Raw genomic sequence first — 21,040 nt, forward strand, 5'->3', positions numbered from 1 at the left:
TTTTGGCCTTTACTGTCATCCAAACTGTCGCTGCTCATTTTCTTGATGTTACAAATCTAGTAACTTCTCGTATTCCAAGAACACTCGATTTATTATATAGTTTAATCTCACGCTACGGTCTCGTTCATTCGCACGCACATGCGAAATTTCAAACTATATTCACAAATGAGCCTTGCCTTTAAAAAAATTGTATAGATAAATAGTTTAAGATATTAGATAAGTTTAAGACTAATTCTTTGTCAACTCACGTAATCCATAAAACTATATCGTTTCTTCGGGAAACTCCATCCTACTCTCAGAAAAATATACCTTAGATGCGTTGAAGAAAACTTGAATCTTCTAAGTTGTTAGGAAGGTGGTGTTCAAACTTTGCCAACTCACGGCTTAGAACTATTTTAGAGGTACCTCATCCTACTCATCGAAAAATGAATCTTAAAATAATATTTAAAGTAGATCAAAGCCTTATAGTTGCTTTACGTAAAGCGAGTTAAAATGTACTGCATTTTTTATTAAAAATTTATATAAAATTAATATATAAGTTCATATTAATAGCATTAGCACGTTCTGAAGGTATCACCTATCCTTGCATTTTATTTAGTGACTGGAGTACGTTTGCATTTTTTTTACATAAACTATTGACGTCTCCTCTGTTGATGTTGTTTACAGTCGCATTTCATATTCTGCCTTTTACCTGTTTCTGCATTTTATTTTTGTTGCCACATACGCTGCGAAATTTTTTTTGATTTAAATACCTTGCTCTGAATGGCATTGAAATGTTGAGAGCTGTGTAAGAAACATCTAGGTATTCTGCATGAATTTGCGACTAAAAATCAAGGAGTTGCCGTTTCTTAAGTTTACATTGTCGATAAGTTGTTCCCTATCCTTTCAAGGGCAAGTTTTCTGATTTATCGTAGTACTGGAACGGATTTTTATCCAGTCATACTTAGTTTTTTCTTTGGGAAAATATTCTTATTTCTTCAACCGAAAAATGTGAGCCATTGTATAATTTTTAACACTGCCGTCTAAATATAATTCCTCTTTCATTAGAAAACTGTTTTCAGCGCATAACACTCTTTCTCTTTGACATATGTCATACATCGAATTTTTATTTTGACCCGCGGATCACCGGGATTTGATTCCCAGAAAGTCTCGGTTCCGTGGAATACAGTTTGAAGACCACTGATTTAGTCTGATCTATTGAACACCTGTTATTATGGATTCAAAAGCTAAATAAAAAACAGCAATAACAATTTTTTTTAGAAATCAGAAAAACGGCAAAGGAGAAAAAACTGGAAATGTACTTTAAAGCAAAGATCTCAAGCACAGATAGCACGCGGGCCGAAGGCGCAATCTAAAACAGCTGACGGTTTTTACTTCCTTGCACGAAGTAAAAAGGAAGTACTGTAATCGCGAAAAGCTTCAGGCAGCATATTTCAACGAAAATATCCACTTTGACTGCTTTCGAATGCAATTTAACGATGTTTTTGCGTGATATCTATACGTAAGGAAAGAATAAAAGACTCTTTTCCTCCAAAAAAACTAAAAAAACTGCTTTAAAATGAATTCTGAAGAGAATTTTTTGTGGCGTCTGTACGAATGTATGTACGTACGTGCGTACGAACGTACGTATCTCGCATAACTCAAAAACAAGTAGCCTCAGAACGTTGAAATTTTGTATATAAGACTACTATAACATGTAGATGTGCACCTCGTATTTTGGTTTCAATCGGCCGCGCCAAACGTATATAAATATATTTATAAATATATCCACTCTGTTACCCGGCTCAGTGATCTCAGTTTCTTTACTCTTATACGTTTGTAAATTGTACATTTTTTGCTTTAAAAATGATTGAATTATGTTATTTTTATCTTCCGGTTAAAGTTTTTATGCCTTTCGTAATTCTGGAAGCAATGTTTGTACAGTTATCAACAATTTAAAAGCTGTTTAAGTTTTAAATAACATGGCGGACATATTTGTTTACATTTGAAACAGCAGAATTGTAGATTTGTTGCCAATCTAGAGAGACTAAGCTTCGCAACACAAAAATAACGCCTTCATTTATTGTTGGGAATTAAATCATGCTTAATCCTTTCTGCAATTTTTTCGAGGAAATAAGTATTTAAGATTTACTTCGTAATTTTAATACAGATATTTTGAGTTTTTATGTATTTTTGCCATGTCGCAAAGTGAAAACTGAATGAATTGAATGAGAAATACTCAATCGTCTGTGAAAGACTGTTTCTTTTTTGTTTTGTTTGCTTAATTTCTTTTATACATCTTTCTAGCTTTATTACAGTATTTGAATAGAACATGTGGCAACGATTAGATAATTCTTTAAATGATGTAAATTTTGTGCATTCTGAGTTATAATATGAACGAAATAGAATACTGTTAAGTGAACCTAGCGCCAGAGTGTCGCTATGGTAAACAAAGTGAATTTTAAAGAATGCATTTATTCTATTGTGGTCTATGCGCTGTCGGCGAAGTAGGTTTAATTCAATCTAATAAGTTAAATGAAATGCAAGAAAAAATGTGTATAATGTAATATTCCGTACAAGGAAGTCATGTAGTGTACACATCAGATATTTTTTAAATAATTAACAAAATAAAAGAAATTTTAAGTTTCGCTTAGCTATTTATCAAAATATGATTAAAAATCAGATAGGCCACTGAAATATGTCCAAACCAGGAAACCACAGTCAAAAATTTTAGTTCTCTCCATACGCGCGACGAGTTAATATTAACACTGAGCAATAAAAAAAGTTTAGTTCTCTCCGTAGGCTCCAGGAGAGTTAACATCAATATTAACACTTCAAAAAAATTATTAGAGACAGATAATTTGGGGATTGCAAACAAGGGTTGAATGTTGGACAGGGCTCAGGTACGTTGGCTAGTCTTTTTTATTTAACGTATCATTCGATTCGTTAGAGAATCGGGGGATTACTAGTTTTTTTATACCAGACATTGCACACGTTTCAGCAAAACTCAGTTATTAAAGCAAAATAATACTTTCTCTGTTTTATTCAGTAAATGAGTAGTACTTTAATAATTGAAGGAGCTATATATGAAAAATGCAGAGATATTTTCATACGTCGAAAATCTGAGGCTGGTATAATATGCGACGAGAATAACATAACAATCTCTTTCTTTTGCCACATAAAGAAGTTACAGTGAATCAAAATGCGCCCGAGTTATTTGCGAGTTTTCAGACACAAAAATGCGCTCGTGAGAAAATATGATCATAAGAGTGAGTAACATATGAAGAGAGCAGGAATTTCCCATCGTTTTGAAATGCAGCGAAAGCATTTTCATGTTTTGCTATCACGGATGAAGATTCAAACACATTTTTTTTATAAATCATGAACTCAGAAACATACATATCACTTACCGCTAAGGCTGATTCAGAATATACACAAGATATTTCTTGATTTTTACCTGAAGCAGAATAAAAGAAATTCATATTAGTAAACCTTTCTTATTCATTTATTTTTCTTTCCTTAATATATTTGTTACAATTTTAAGCATGTAAAGATGTACTAAAGAGCAGAAATATTCTATCCAATATTGGTTATCAAGACAGGAATTAAGTAAAACTTCTCCTAGAGGAGATTTATTTATAAACATTCACAATTAAAATATTTATTGTAGTAGATACGTTTTAAATATTATTAACTGAGGATTAATACCTTTTTCTACTATTTTTTAATATAGTTGAGATTACAGTTGGAATTCTTTTGAGACTTGGAAGATTCCCTCCAATATACAGTGAAGTGCCACTGAACTAAGGATAGACATGGCTGTGCAAATTGTCCAGCGCTGCGCCGCATTTATGCTCACGTAAAGGTTTTGTTGTAACTACGTATGTAGCTAGTACTATAGTTGTTAATAATCAGTCGTTTCGATTGTCAGTATGAGTAAAACTACTGATTTAGACACTTTCCATCGCGGACAAATAGTAGGCGTTCGACGCAACGGCCAGAGGGCTAGGATTTATTTTGGCAGCGTCAAGCATATGCCGATAATGCATGGAAGAAAAAATATTGCGTTCGGGTAAATTCCAAAGGACAATTAGCCTTGAATAAACGTAGTGAGAGATGGCTCAGCGAAGCCAAACATTAGCTCAAATTACCACCCAGCTGAATCTGAATCAGGGCGCCCGTGGTTTAGTCAGTAAACGAAACGTGCAACGCTCGATTCACCATATGGGTTTCGGGAGCCATAGACTCACGAGAGTACCATTGTTCAATGCATGCCATCGAGCTGCACGTCTTGCTCGGGAAAGAGAACACAGAGAATGGACACTAGGAGACTGGAAACAAGTAGGCATGGAATGATAAGTCTCGATTAAAATTACTTAACACCAACAGGAAGCTAAGAATATGGTGTCAGGCTTATGAAGTCATGGATCCTGCATGCCAGATTGGTATTGTACAAGACCATGACGGCTCAGTCGTGGTTTAGAGTGTTTTCTCTTGGCAGTGTCTTGGATTTTTAGTACTTGTACCAACCTCCCTCAGTATGGTTTGGTACGTCGAGTTGCTGGAGGTCATGTCCATCCATTTATGTTGTCCTATGATTCCCACGGAAATGGAATATTCCAGAAAGGTAACTGTACCTCTCATAGGTCCCAGTTGGCTGCTGCTTGGTTCGATGAGCATTTATCTGCCTTCTCTGTAATGAATTGTCTACTTAGAAGCCTGACTTAAATCCTACTTGAGCTCCTTTTGGATGTTTTAGAGAAAGATGTGAAACCACATCACACAATATTAGCGACCCTTCCTGAATTATGAACAGTTTTGTCCGATGTTTGGCAAACCATTTCCATATAATGTTTCCGCAAACTTATTCAATTTATGCTTCGTAGTGTGACAGCCATTATCAAGGTCAGAGGAGGTCCAGCTTGGTACCGACATGCTATCCCTAATTCAGTGGCACTTCAGTGTACCTCTACTGAACAAATGTTCAAAATTTCAAACATGCTGAAAATTAAAAATTTTATTAGTTAATATGTTTTAGTGCGCAGTATCGGCTCAAATAATCACGTTGACGTGACTAACCGAAAGTAAAATATCATCGTTAGGATCTGACAGTTTTCAACAGCTTTATAATTCCCATAAAACTCGGATTAGGGCTGAGTTTAAGCTCTGAATATATAACGTCTATGAAAAAAAAAAGTTGTAGAATCTAGTCTTCTTAGGAAGCATAGAATTAGACCAGACCTACGAAACGACAATTAAGGAATTATCCCCTGTGTCTTGTAAGCATTACAGAGACAAGGAAAGGGGGTAAAAGACCCTTTTTATTAATCAACTTAAGTTTTATTTTTGAAGTTTATTTTTAAGTTTAACAGGTGGCACCAACTCGTGCGTACAGAAACTAACACGTTTGACTTTTAATCAAATATAATGAATAAACTAAAGTTAATGATATTTAAGTTTAGCCTAACGACTTCACAGTTTAACTAGCGCCCAAGTTGACTCTGACCGAACTTGTCGTAAACAAGACTAATGGCGAGAATAACTCAACACTGCATATTTCTAATCCCTAGAGGATCAAGGTTAGCTACGTGGCCTTCAAACAGGCCGAACACGCTCTGATTTCACCCTCCAAAACCTTAAGTACTTCTTACTTTCTACCTAATTTGAGATCGCGTGCGCTGGAAAATTATATTCTGGCATTAGGGAAATAAAACGAGGCTTAATATAAAAGGGAATTAACATGAAATAACGGGTTATAAAATTAAAATCATCCTTACGCAGTTAAAGCATCACTAGAGAGAATGATAGGAAAAGTACAAGAGTATCAAAGGAAATTTTAAATGACATGTGTAGGTATGAAAACAAAGAACAAAGTGACCTTGTGACCACAATTTTCAAGCAGGCAGAACACGCTCTGATTTCATCCACCAAAACCTTCCTTTAAGTGCTTCTTTTTTTTCTCTCTTATTTGAGATCGTGCGAGCTAGAAATTTACATTCTAAAAAATGTTTTCAGAGAAAAAGAACAGAAACAGCAACACATTAATGGATAGAAAACATTTTATTGAAAGTTTGTACTACAACAGGTGTTCGAAATTACGACCAGAAGTCGTTGGCAGGCCTGATAGCGGCTCCGAAAGGAATTTCTTAAGTTCTTCCTGGGATGTCACGTATCCTCTCGGCACTTTCAGGTATTCGAGCGAGAAGGTTTTCAACTGAAGGAACGGGTGTTGGAACACCAAACTTTTCATGTGAACCCAGAAGAAGAAGTCCATGTATGAGGGGTCCTATGATTCGGCAGGCTACTGAATCGGGCCACCACGACCTATCCACCGCTGTCCATATGTTACGTCGAGGTGTCAGTGGACGTCAGTCGTGTAACGTGGAGGAGCCCCGTCATGCTGGTACCACATGGAATAGCAGCGCAATGACGGAGGAACATATGCTGCATCAAGAACTTCGGGCAGGACTTGTCGCAAGAAGATCAGGTTTACCCTACCGTCCAAAGGACTGGGCCGAAGGTACGGTCCAATAAGACAGTCTTCAAGAATGCCGGTCCAAACTTTGACCGAGAAACGCTCTTGAGCTGCACATAGTTGCGCACAATGAGGGTTCTCCAAGGCCCATACATGGGCGTTATGCTGGTTGAAGGCTCCCTCACATGTAAAGCAGGCTTCATCCGTGAACAATATGGACGCTGCAAATGCACTGTCTGCAGCACTCTGTTACAGGAACCATGTAGCAAACGTCCTCCAGAGTGGATAATCCTCAGGCTCTAATAATTGCACGCGATGAAAATGGTATGCGCTCATTTGGCTTGCTGCGAGTATCCTCCAGAGAATGAACTGAGATAAACACAGGTGTTGGGCGCTCTAGTACTTGGATTGTCTTCTGCCAGATGTAAGAACGCGTCCTCATTCCCAGCTGTCCTCGTCGTTCGCTGTCGATTCATTGTAGCTCTCGTTAAACAATCAGTCTCGCATAACCTTCTGTTGACACTTGCAAAGGTCATGTGATGTGGAGCACACCTGTACGGGTAACAGTACTAGTACAACCACCGTGCGGCGTCGCCGTTACAGTCCGGAGCTCTATACATGATCAGCATGTGTACTAGCTGATCATTTAAATACGCCTTTATACTACTACCTCGGAAAACGGATCGTAAATGACGACTTCCAGCAGGATCGCTGTTCAAGCAGATTTCCATTCAGCGCCCTCTACCGCAAGACTCCCGGAAGAAATCTTCCAGAAAGTAAAGAATTCCACGCAGCGCCGCTGTCAGTCCTGTCTGATGGCTTCTGGTCGTAATTTTGAACACCTATTTCAATGCAATCTTTCTGTCCCATTAGTATGTTGCTGTTTCTGTTCTTTTTCTCTACTTCTTTGCATCATAGCTCTCAACTACGGCATTTGCGTCCCTGCATTCCTATGTGATTCCGATTCGTTTCTGTACCCCCTACACAGCCTGCAAGATTTTCGATCTCATAGTGAATCACCCTGCATATATATATATATATATATATATAATTTGGGAAAATATTAAAACTTTATCCGATACATTTTTTGAGGTTGAAATTTTAAAATCATAAACATCAAAAATCCAGAAAATTGAGCAATTTAAAAAATTGCCCCAAAGTTCAGGATTTAAATTACAATTTTCATTCATATAAGTTGTAGAGCCATTAGGTATTTTTGGAAGCAGGCAAGATGAAAAATTAGCAACGCCTTCGCTGGGAATCGAACCACGGACCTCTGGAATACTGACCCAGCGTGCAGAACCACTACACCACGAAGGCAAGCTAGGAAAGTGGGAGAAATACCTTATAAAGTTTCACTGGAAAGGTTTCTTTCTTTTTTATTCGATGGTTGAAACAGTGAAAATTTGATGTGCTAAGTTCGTTGCTTAAATGAAGGCAACTGCAAATGATCGTTTAAGCATTAAATAAAAAAAGTGTTAACCGAATTTTGAAAAAAAAAAAAACAAAAATCGCTTCACCTCGTTGAACTCTCATCAACAACAGCGTACTGTCCGGCACGTATTCCAGAGTTATGTAAACATCCGGTTTGGGACGGAAGTGGGCATATCTATCAGTAATGTAGCAGTGAGTGCAGTAGACCGGTTAGATTTAAATGGTTCTTCTATCATACTTGATCTATTGGTGATAACTCACAGTATTGGTACCAAATGCGAGTCAAGGTTTTTAAAGGTAATAAAGGTACGCTCTGTCTTTCGAGTGCTGCGCAACAGAAAAGTTTTGTCTGCGCTTAATATATTTTAAGCTAATGTACCGTGAAATTTTAAAATTATAGAATTAAATTAAAATGCATAGAAACATCAGATCGTGACATTTCAAAGAAAAACCATTAAAAGAACTGCAAAAGAAAACTATTTGTCTTAATACAATTCATCATCAGTTTATAAATATTTTAACAGATAAAATTAATTTAATAGATAACAATTAAATTAATAATAATTTAGATAGCATCTTAGTTAATTTTTAATATTTTCAAACATTGAATGAAAAACTTTTATCTGTTAAATATTCTTTAATAAATTACATTTATTAATATAATCAAATGATCTATAAATAAAATATATCAATTCAATGAGAAGAGGTTGCATAAAAATTATTTTAGTTTTAATTAGACATGCCATAATTCCCCCCCTTACATTTTTGGCTGCGTAACTGGGATGGTCAGTCTTCCTAATTGTGATTCTTCATCACAAACTTTAATCACGTTATACACTAATTTCTTAAAATCGCCGCAGAAAGGTTTATTTCTAGAGCTTTCTGGAACACTAGAACTTATCGTAAAGATTTGAATGTAAAAGAAGGTCAGTAACAGCGATGCTCAACGATTGTAACGAAAAGCAACCGGACTCGAAATGACAACCCGACCTCCGAGAGGAAAATTACTCGCGCTTTTCACCCACACCTCTTCAATTAAGCTGACCCATCTTGGCTCTCAGCCAAACTGCTCTCGCTAGTGTGGTTACACATTATGTACATATATGAACTCGATAGCTTAAATTGATGATAAAATTCCGCTCAGTGTGAAATACAGTCAGCGAATTAATTAAAAGCTTACAAAAAAGTCAATCATACAAAAATATGTTTTCTTAATATACCAAATGTTACTCTTCTCTTCACAGCATCATCCAAGAGCCGAGAAATCCTGTTTGTTTTGAAAACACTTTATGCGGAAAGAAATGTGCCATCATCCATTGTAGGGATATTAATGAAGGCTCCGCGATGAGCAGTTTTTAATTATTCGCAAAACCACTAATCTCTCTTGTGAAGTTTTACTACGTAGATAATGTTAAATTAAATGAAATTCTTCGCGTCAAAAGGGATTACCAGTGACACGCTCGCACTTGCAAATTAAGCTGGAAAGACTGGACTGCCCCTCCTCTCCGAATCTCTTTAATCAGTTACAAACTTCAAAGAATACTCAAAAACTGTGTTACTTTTAACAAAAGAAGTTGATTCCTTCTTTACTTCTCACATGTCAGCAAAAAAGGTTGTACATGAAATGTGACGGCTTTTTAATAACTAAATTAATTCATCATTTAAAATTTGACACACTTTACTAGAAAATAAACGAAGTATGAAATTATTTACAGCAACAAAAGTTTGTAAGAAGCAACAGCTAAGAAAAGAAGGAAATACGTTTATGGCCTTATTAAAGTTATTCTCATTTTGTGCGGTAAACTTCCAACCAAGCAGTTTCTTTTAAAACATGTCAAAAAACATTTTGCTCTCTGAGTAAACAAAAAACAGCCCGTGGCTACCGCACAGATTTTTTTTTAGTTAAGATATATTTTTAGACTAAGCTCTAGCAAACCTTGCATGCTTATTTTATGTATATGCACGTATCACTCAGACGGAATTCTCATATTAACAAAATTAATAAATTTAATTATTTTCTTCGAATTTACTGTGAATACATTTTAATGGTACTTCCGTCCATTTTCATGCTTCAGATTTTAAGTTGATTTCCGTTTTAATTTTAAAAGTATTGTTAGAATGAGAAGAGAGTTAACATAAAAATCTAATAGGTAGTAACAATAACAATAAGTAAGAACAATAAACCAATAAGTAACAACAATAATAATGAATAACGGCCCGTAATAATAATAAATCAATTAGTAGTTACAAATAATTACAGTAAGTAATAACAATAAATAGGAATAAACAATGACAATGTAATAAAGTAATAACAATAGTTCAGTAAGTGATAATAAATAACAATAAAAAATGATAATAATAAATAATGACAATAACAACAATAAATAAAAAGGTAAGAATAGATAATGAAAATAAAAAAATATCAATATCAGTAAGTAAAAAAATAAATAGAAAGTAATAACAATACATCAATAAGTAATAACAGAAAGAACTAACAATAATAACAAAAATGAGTAAGTACTAAAAAATGATAAACAGTAATAATAACAAGTAGTAACATTAGGTCAGGAAGCAATAATAATAAGTACTAATCAATGTAATAATAATAGGTCAGTAAGTAATAATAATTAATAGTAGTAACAATAAATACCAATTAGTGATAATAAATCCTTAAAGTTAACAATAACGTTAAGTATTGTTTTCTCTTGCATTTAATTCTAATACTTTACACTCGATTGCTGTCTGTTGATACCCTCCTAAAGTATTCTTATTAGTACCCTCCTATAATTTACTCCACAATACCATATAGTACATTAATCTGCAGCTTTGATTTGTAATTGGTAATCGCTTCGATATTTCAGAAGAGGGACAGCTGATTAAACAATACCTACTGATCGATGAGTATTTTTAAACCTTTAGTAGTCAATTAAAAGCTGATTAAAGAGCTTAATTTCATCGAAAAGAGTCGATAATCCAATAAGATTAGGGGAAAATAACAGAGAAATTCGTCTTCAATTCTGTAACGAATTTGGTTTTAATATTACGTGCGCGTTAATTTAATCAAAATCTACAGTCAAAATGCACCTGTCCTCCGAAATAAGTTCATCGCATTTTATCTGATGATCTCTTTCTTATCCAGGAAGACTAAAGACCACACCTTAGCCAAAGAACATTTCTGTGAGACATTCCAAGATTACAGCAGCAGGGTCATTCATCAAGTTGCATGCCGGGATGTATAACAATCGGACGGCTCTATCCCACCAAAGCTTCGGATCATTATCAGAGACTGATCAACTATTCCGAGATAACTCACTCTGCAAGACTAATTACAGTTCTAGGACTTGGAGACGAATGGGTTTCATTGGATGATGTCTTTGAACGATTTATTTTTATTGGCTTCGATTTATGACTGAAATTTTGCCTTTTGAAGGGAGGTTCACGCGAATGTTAACAAATTATTATAGAATTAATATAGGCTGCCCAACAAAAGCTTTGGATTTAATATGCTTGAAAACAATTCTTAGAAAATGGAAAATATTTTTATAGACAGTTTACTTTCGATTATCCGGGCTTCTGCCGGAGAAGCATATCATGGATAATTGAAAAACGCGGAAAATCCAAATTATCAGTTTTCATGCATATTGTATGTATTTATTTCTTAAAACAAAATCAATAATTTTACTTCGTTTTCTAAAACGTTTAAATATTTGTCGAACTTTACTGCGTTTTTTTTTTTTTTTTTTTTTTTTTTTTTTCCCAAAGTGCTATTTTATCACTGTTTTCGAATCCCCTTCAGTAGGCGAAGTCCAATAAAGTTACAAAAGAAGTCATTGCTATCCCGGGACTAATGTAATTGTCGGTTTCTCTTTCTCTTGTATTTTGAACATCACTCTCATCATTATTCTTGTGACATCTGAAACAATATCCGTCTAATTCAAGCACCGAAGGCTAAGATCACTTGAATCGTCATCAACCCCTACTTCGATGTTTTTCATATCGACATTTTCGAAGAATTTTTGACATTTTCAAGTTTTTGACAGGCAGGTTCAGTTATTTACCAACTTCTTCCGAGTTAGATAAATCTCCGAATTCTATAATTAAGAAGAATCTTCTCCATTATAGAAAGTGTTAACGTTTTTGCAAGGTAATTATACGAAATAATCGTTGAAACTAAACTCACAATTCAGCAGTTTTGAGACCATACTCATATTTACATGTGCGTGAGTGGATACCGCCACGCATGGATAATCCGCGAACCGGATAATTCAGGATAATTGAGAACACAAGTACTTGCAACAAATAAATGTTCAGATTTTAGAAAGTTGTATTCGGTTTAACTCAGTAACACTGAACAATGTTACATTGGTTGATGGTAAATTTTATCCCTGTTAGTTCATTTCGCAGGGTAGTCGACTTGGATACAAAAGAACATCCAATTTAGATAGTGAAAATGCATTGCAAGATACCACTATTATGATGCTTCGTATAACTACTGGACGTGAACGTGCACGTAATTAAACAGAAGTTCGCAGATTGGTAAAGAAATATATATTAAGACACAGGTACGACAGCAGGACATTAAATCACCACGCTGGCGATCTAGCCGGTCTGTTGAAAATATCACTATTTTGATCTGACTGATATTATTAATGTCGTATCAGTGTTACAGCAAATTTAAAAATCCGTACTTAAACAGAAACAAAATTAAAGAGGAAACTGAATGTGTCATTAGCCACCTTGATAATCAAATATTATAAAATAATAATTACGAATTTCATCGAGGATTACATCAGTGCTGAAGAGCAAGTCATGAAGGAGATATGCCAAGCATTCTTTTTTCAATTCTTAAATCGAAACATCTACCTGTTGTAAAGATGTTAAAATATTCCCCATTTATTGTAAATAAAGTTATTTCTTGGACATATTAATTATGGCATTTTTGTTGGAGCATCTTACATCATAAATATCTGTAAGACAGTAAACTTAGTAGATCTAAAAATTAATCATCTCTCGACAATTTTTAATTTCTCTTTCTTATAAATCATAAACATGTGTTTGTTTCAAATAAACATCTTCATGACTTTGGAGGTAAAATGATTAGCTACTGTACTTAAATAAATACCAAAAACTTGTCTCTGTAAAACGGTGCTAAGATTAATATACAAATACGCTAATATTTAATACTTATCATTTGAAATGTGGGTATATTTTTCATTCGTTTTTAACTTCATTTCAGGCTTTAGCAATGAGATGTTGTGTGCAAATAAGTGAGTTTCTTAAAAACAAAATCCTAAATTCCTTTTTCGGAAACGCAGACCAAAGTACTTGCAAAACGGGTTATTCTGCGCATGGATAATCGAGAATTTAGTGCATTATTTCATGGGGAAAGAATGCAAAAGACGAGGCTATTTTAATGTAACATATCCATGTTGTTAGATTTATTGTGTCTAATGGTATAATATTATTATAAAATTACTGCCAGTACTGATCATTCCTCGAAACCTAAGACCTCTTGCAACTTTCTTGACGCCTTAAGTAAACTGGATAATTCGAACATAGCTAAAAACTCTTTTTACAGTTTTTTTTACACCCAAACCTTTCAGTGTTATGATATAATAATGAGCTAATAATTTTAAAATAAAATTTGGGCCGGCTTCATTTCAGCCACGTGTTATTTTTAACGCAGCGTTTGAGTAAAAAGGGAATACTTTTTATTTAAGCGATAGGAAACAACATACAATAGCATTTTATTACTGTAACATTGTTTCTAATCACCACTTACGAACTTAACTTTTCATAAATTAAATTGTTTTCTTTACTCTGTAAGCTTTTGCTCTGATTGTGATATCTTGTTAATGATGAGTGATTAATGTTGGAAGCGAAATGCTGTTAACGAAGTGTATAGAATAGTCTTTTCTACTGAAGTTATAAAATTAAATGTTATAATAATTTTTAATATAGATTAAGAAGAATAGTTACTTGTCGAATTAATTAGATAAAAAGAAAATTTTAAAATCTTTTTGATCTAACCAATGGTATTGGTAAATTATATGTATAGTTCTACTATTAATTTATCAAAATAAAATGCTTTTGCCATAATTATTAATTATTGAATTTATATTAATAAGCAAGTGAAATTAAAATCTAAAAATATTAAATTATTACTGTCATGAACATTTCATGAGGCTGAAATTAAAATAGGAAACATTCTTATTTTAATTTTCTGAAACTTAAATTTTCACAATAAAATGCTCTATTAAATAATTTATTGTCAAAATTTTCATTGTTACAATTCAATTTTTTTAAACATTGCTCTTTAAGATGCAGCTTGTGTATTTACACAACTGTTCAATCAATATAAATAAACTTTGATAATGGATAAACTTAACGTTTTAGTTGTGAATAATTGAGCATTTAGTATTACATCGTTAAGGGTCTTCAATTAATATTACACTTTTCAAATGAAATGTTTTCAGTTTATACATTTAATGAATTGCTGCGACTAACATTTTTATGGTGCATAATTAACCATTTTATGTTAAAGTTTTATTACTTTTGACTAGTATCATTATTTTTGAAATTAAAAGAAAAAACTTTACTTATGTTCATAATATGTGGTAAAGAAGCTTTTACAGTAGTTATTTAATATCTTTGAAATGATATAAGTATTTGCAAAGCTGTCTCTGAGATTTAACAGAAAATGTGATAATCAGAAACGCTCCTTTTTTAACCACATATATACATTTACTTTTATTTATGTCTGATTGAGTTTTGTTTACTTAAAAACCTACTATTATTGCTATATATTTATAATAACCACTTTCATAATTGCTCTCATTTACATACTAAAGGACTAAGAAAAAAATGATAAAATCTTAAATAATCGTAACTTGGAATTGAAGTTATTTAAAAATTATAGTTTAAAGTACTGAAAATAATTAAGACTATTATTAATTATGCATATTTATTCTAAAGAGAAAAATATTGTATTATCTTCTGGTTTTCAGGAAATGATAAAAAATTTAAACTTTAGATAAATATAAGGAATACAAAATATTAAAAAAGAAGAAAAATATATTACTTATTAAGCTTATTTTTCTGCATAAACCAATATGTAACACAAGGACATAATAACGACATTTTCACAACTGTTGCAAAAAGGTGGAATTCTGCGAACATTTAGGCGTGTTTAAGACGTCGTGATACGATGCTTTCACAACCAAAATATCACCTGCGAAAGACGCAATAACGACGTCTATGCGACAAAAACCTCATCTGCAAAGACGTAATAAAGACGTCTTTGCGACGGTTGCAAAACAATGTTCGCGGACATCTGGGCGTCTTCAAGACGACATATTGCAACGTTTTTGCAAAGACATCCACGACGAGTTTGCAACGTCGTTACGACGTTGCTGTGCTTCTTGGGATCCAATACTATAATTATCATCATAGAGAAAATAATGTAATTGTTATGAATTTAATTTTTTTTGTGGTTATTGTGACAAAAATATTCTTTTTAGTCTCATGGATAAATAAATATACATTCTCTGGCATAGTTATAAAATCAAATATCTCTTCCCGGTGTTATTATCTGCTTTCGAATTAAACGTGAATGCAATCCCCGAATAAAAGAAAGACTTGGTAAACTTGGTAAAGAAAGACTTCAATGCAATGCATAGTTGTCAATTCGCATGTTTCTCGAGATAAATATTTAAATCACTTTCTTATTACTCGAAGCGACTTAAGACTATTAGTTGGATAAAATTCATCACGACAGGTAAGAACTTTATAAATTGAAAGGGATAGATTAGCGCACTTAAGCATCCACTTATTTACAGTATTCGCCTTCCTGGAGTTCCATAGTAATACACCACTGCCATTTTTTAGAAGCTAAATAATGCAATAATTTTTTTTTATAACTTCAGGCGGATAGAAGAGCAGCGAAACTTTATTATCCGTTTAGCCCCATTTTTTTTATTTGCGTAACCCTCGCGTACTGCAAAAAGATTCCTCTTCATGGTTTTGAAACTGAAGGTATCTATTTATTTTATCTCTTATAGCAGAAATAAATGACACTCGGAGCATCTAAAATGCGTTTAGGCCCAAGTACAGGCCCCTGGCGATTCTCCATTTTGAGATACAGTCAGGTGGAAATTGAAAATTGGGAGGAAATATTTTTATGCGGTTTATTTTGTAAAGAGTAATGATTGGATATCTGTCAAGGAGAGTTAAATAATGATGCAGGTTCGAGGAGCAAATGGAATTCATCGCAGCGCTTTAGAGGAAAAAATTTTCATGGAACACCAATGTGAGAATGCATACGAAGATCAATGAAAATGAAAAAATGCTCATAAACAGCATTTTGTCGTCTTAAACAGTAGAAATGAGTATAAAGTATTTCAAAATTGGTTAAATATTGCGTGCAAAAGCTTGCTAGTGCGTATTATATTTCTTTTCTAGCCTTTTAGAGCTACGTTCTGAAAATATAAAAAATATTCGCGTAATTTTCCTCTTCCTCTATTTTACATATTTTTCCTCTCTAAGGATTAGTTTATTTGTTAAACTGTATTTCCTTGACAATTTTCATTTTCATTCAGTACATTCAGTTCGCATTTGCCGTTTTGTATTAGAGTTTCATGCATTTTATTATTAGTCCAAATGGGTAATTTGCCCAGAAGGACTATTAATTTCATTTGGCATTTTGTGTCGATTCATGATAAGCGTCGTTTCACTTTTTAAATTGTTGCCACCAAATATTATCGCCTTGTATTATATTTAAAGAAATTAAATAATGAAGAATCTGCATGCATGTTTCTCGCATTGTGATAAAACAATGGTACCCAGAGTCTTCACAATTTGAATAACGTAATCTTCCATAGAATATGGGTATGTGGAAGCCCTAATTTGAATTTGAAATTTGTTTTATTATCGATTTCATATTTTGTAACACTTCAGCGAATTATTGATTAACAAACTAAACGATTTCAAAGCAAGCAATGTCAGCACTGTACGAAAAAAAAAATATTTTATCTGCAGCGCGTGAGACTCTGTATCAAAAATTATAAAAATATGCTCATTTTAAAATTATTTTGCGATATTGCTGTTGAACTGAATTTTGTGGTTTAAGTGCGAAGAGCATGATATTTAATAAGTAACGGTAACACACAAAATGCTAAAAAAACGCCTCTGAAACGTTTCAGATTTTTTTTCCCTTGCATTTATTATTTGAAACGTATTTTGTGCAGAGTTTTCTTAAAGCTATAGGATGTGGCGGGTGCTCTTCCTGATGGCTCTTCGTAGTTCAGCTTCTTAGTTAAGTTACCCGAACTTGGTAAGTGTTCTCAAACTTAAGGAACTTTCCCAACATATGGTTTCACTTTTGCTGATAGGCTCGATTTTTCGAAATCTGAGTCTTTTGTTCGATCCCTGCTTCTTCGTTCCCCGATGTCCCTCTTGAGAATTGTGATCAAGAGTCGTTTACATGAGTTGCCCGTGGGGCTTTACAAAATAACTGAGCTCGGCTCAGTATGCGTCAGGTATGTAACGTAAAATTACTGTGCATTCTTACTGGAATAGTTGTTTATTCATGAGTACTTTTCCCTTGTTATGTTCTTACTGTAACCGTGTTCTTCGGAAATTAAATTACTCGCAGAATTTTCGCCAATCCTTAAATTTCGCCAATCCTAAAAAAAATAGGGAAGTACTCAAGGAAATTCGGCAATTAAAAAAAGAAGCTTGAAATACATTAAATGTTAAAAATAATCTTTATTGTTAAAAAATATAAATGAAAATGTTATAATTGTTCATATGTCGCCAAAAAACTGTTTTAAAATTTAATATGGTTTATCAGTATAAATTCTCAATAGAGATGGCCCATATGGCATAGAAAAACATTTTATTATGTAGATTAATATACTTTTAGACTAACGTGGTAAAGTTATATATCTTCCGTATATTTGAAAAAGGAAAACAAATATATGTAGCGTCATATAGTAAAAATTTTTAATTAGATAACTCATGAATTAAATGCCTTTTTATTTCAACCGATGCAATTTAATACTAAAAAAGTACTGTTTTTTAAGAACTGTATCGATTGCTTTTTACTTCCTTGTACGAAGTAAAAAGGAAGTATTGTAATCGCGAAAAGTTTTAGGCAGCATATTTCAACGAAAATATCCATTTTGACAGCTTTCGAATGCCATTTAACAATGTTTTTGCGTGATATCTGTACGTAAAAACAGAATAAAAGACTCTTTTCCTCCAAAAAAAATTATAAAACTGCTTTAAAATTAGTTCTGAAGATAATTTTTCGTGGCGTCTGTACGAACGTACGTATCTCGCATAACTCAAAAACGAGTAGCCTCAGAACGTTGAATTTTGCATATAGGACTGCTATAACATGTAGATGTGCACCTCGTATTTTGGTTGCAATCGGCCGCACCAAACGTATATAAATATTTTTATATATATATCCACTCTGTTACCCGGCTCAGTGATCTCAGTTTCTTTACTATTATATGTTTGCAAATTGTACATGTTTTGCTTTAAAAATGATTGAATTATGTTGTTCTTATATTCCGGTTAAGGTTTTTATGCCTTTAGTAAATCTGTATGCAATATTTTTAGAATTATCAGCAATTTTAAAGTTGTTTAAGTGCTGCTAAGCCTAATATTTTTGTTTGATGGCGGCCATTGCTTGTTTACATTCGAAACAGCAGAGTAGTGGATTTGTTGCCAATCTAGAGAAACGTAGCTTCGCAACAACAAAAATAACGCCTTCATTTATTATTGCGAATTAAATCATGCATTATCCTTTCTGGAATTTTTTCAAGGAAATGAAGTGTTTAAGATTTATTTCGTCATTTTTAATACAGATATTTTGAGTTTTTATGTATTTTTGCCTTGTCGCGAAGTGGGAACTGAATAAATTAATGAGAAATACTCAATCGTCTGTGAAAAACTGTTTCTTTTTTGTTTTGTTTGCTTAATTTCTTTTATACATCGTTCTAGCTTTATTACAGTATTTGAATAGAACATGTGGCATCGATTAGATAATTCTTTAAATGATATAAATTTTGTGCATTCTGAGTTATAACATGAACGAAATAGAATACTGTTAAGTGAACCTAGCGCCAGAGTGTCGCTATGGTAAACAAATAGAGTGAATTTTAAAGAATGCATTTATTCTATTGTGGTTTATGCGCTGTCGGCGAAGTATATTTAATTCAATCCAATAAGTTTAAACGAAATGAAGAAAAAAAGCGTATAATTTAATATTCCGTACAAGGAAATCATGTGGTGTACACATCAGATTTTTAATAGTAGCTTAGATTGTTAATCCATAACCAGACAGATTCAGTTTGACGGATAAATATCTTACATTTTGCTGAATGGCAACAAATTCGTATGAAAACTGAAACAACGTATAGACAGTGCACGACATTTAAAATGAATCAATATACAATCGTGTCTCGAGACCAATAGATTAAGGTTTCGCAACCAAGGGAGAATTACATAGTTTAATAGTTTCAAGGGGGAGAATGCAGTCAATCTTTTATTTACCTGTTAAATATTTAGTTGTAGTTAATGATTACGAAAAGCTAATTTTATTCAAAGTTTGGCATTTAGTAACTTTTCCTAGGCTTTTTCATGTTCAGTTTATGAAACACGTTAAAAATAATCTAAATTGAAACAAATATGTATGCATTTTCTGAGGTTTGAAAGGGAGAGGGAAAATGATAGTCTAGCAGTGGCGAAAGGAATGCATGGAGCAAAAACACTAAGGACCCCAGGTCTAAATTTTAAATAAACTCTATCAATTCCAAGAGCACTCGTACACAGGTCTTATTTTCTTCTAGAGCAAAATTTTTTTTCATTTTTTTAATTAAAACTGACTGTGTGAAGACCAGGTTTATTTTTTCTTTATTTTATTTTCCCCGGATTACTATTCTTTGTTCATTTTGGATTCTTTCTTGGAAGTTGGCGAGTTTTCATTTCACGTTCACACTCACTTTGTTGCATCCATTGCTTTCCGTATAAAAATGGTTGTCGCTCCTCACATTTTGAAAAATTTTTATTTCTTCTGAAAAAGAGAGACTTATATCTGATCGCGTAAAAAATGAAATCGAAATCCAGTCATAGTTTTAAAAGTAGATTACGAAAACTGTGGAATAGAAGTTTTTGGAAGTTTGATGTTGGAGTTATCGTGGACAAAAAAAATTGTTACACACATAGGCAGATCGACGTCATTTTAAAAATTGTGAAAACGTGTCATGAGGACCCTAATTTGCGTCTATTCATTGAAAACTTACTACCCAATTTTCGAGCCCTTACCTATGTATATAAGTTAACGACAGGTAAAAAGGACAATTAACATTTTGTGATTGGAGGTACTTTAATTTTCAAGATAATGTAGATCGTTCTAAAACATATTAGATGATAATGAATAAATTTCATTTTCTAAAGAAGACTTGGAAGATGATCTGAAAAAAAGTGAGAGTTCTGAAGAAAAATACATTTTGTAATATATTTTAAAGGAAGATTTAATAATAGAATTATAATCTCGCATTATGAGAAGAATTCCAGCTTAATTTATCCTCAACTGGGAATTCATAAAAGCATAATTTCAATACGAAGACGTTGAATGCACAAAATTTCATTTATTTAATGATAGTTTCACATATTTCTTTATCGAACTCCTTACATTTTTCCTTACAACATACACCATAATTATATTACAAATAGCTGAACATAAATATCTAAAGATTAAGATTTTTAGACTAAGAATATAAACAAGAGTTTAGAAAAAAAATTATAAGATTTATGTTTTATTAATTTCTTACAATTTATAATTTTTCAGATGTAAAGCACTACTGAAAAGAATAAAACAACGCTGAAAACAGACTGCTATAGTAGAACTGCAACTAGTAACGTGACCTTTTTCAGGCGCAACACGCTCTGATTAAAGAATCTAAAACTTCTCTTTAAATACTAATATAACAAAAAAGAGTTTAGAAAAAATGGTTTTTAAGATTTAAGTTCTACTAATTTTTTTTATTATAATTTATAATTTTAGAGATATAAAGCACTATTCGCAAGAATAAAACAATGCTGAAAAATCAGATTGCTATAGTAAACTGTAACTAGTAACGT

The 21,040-nt window shown here is 33.0% G+C and overlaps 1 protein-coding gene across 4 annotated transcripts in view; it reads right to left on the bottom strand.

Annotated features, from left to right (window-relative positions):
• Positions 1-21,040, bottom strand: part of LOC118192354 (protein O-mannosyl-transferase TMTC3-like) — a 495,624-nt gene that overhangs the window by 295,205 nt on the left and 179,379 nt on the right. For 3 of the 4 annotated variants that reach the window (XM_085815132.1, XM_085815133.1, XM_085815134.1), the window contains exon 3: positions 3,390-3,436. The exons of the other annotated variant lie outside the window; for it this stretch is intronic. The gene's annotated coding sequence lies outside the window, so the exon portion shown is untranslated. The remainder of the gene's footprint in view (positions 1-3,389; positions 3,437-21,040) is intronic. 4 annotated transcript variants of the gene reach the window in all.

This window comes from Stegodyphus dumicola, chromosome 4, assembly GCF_044657685.1.
Source record: "Stegodyphus dumicola isolate Sdum_Otavi_A_Nest chromosome 4, ASM4465768v1".
NCBI classification, from domain to species: domain Eukaryota; kingdom Metazoa; phylum Arthropoda; class Arachnida; order Araneae; family Eresidae; genus Stegodyphus; species Stegodyphus dumicola.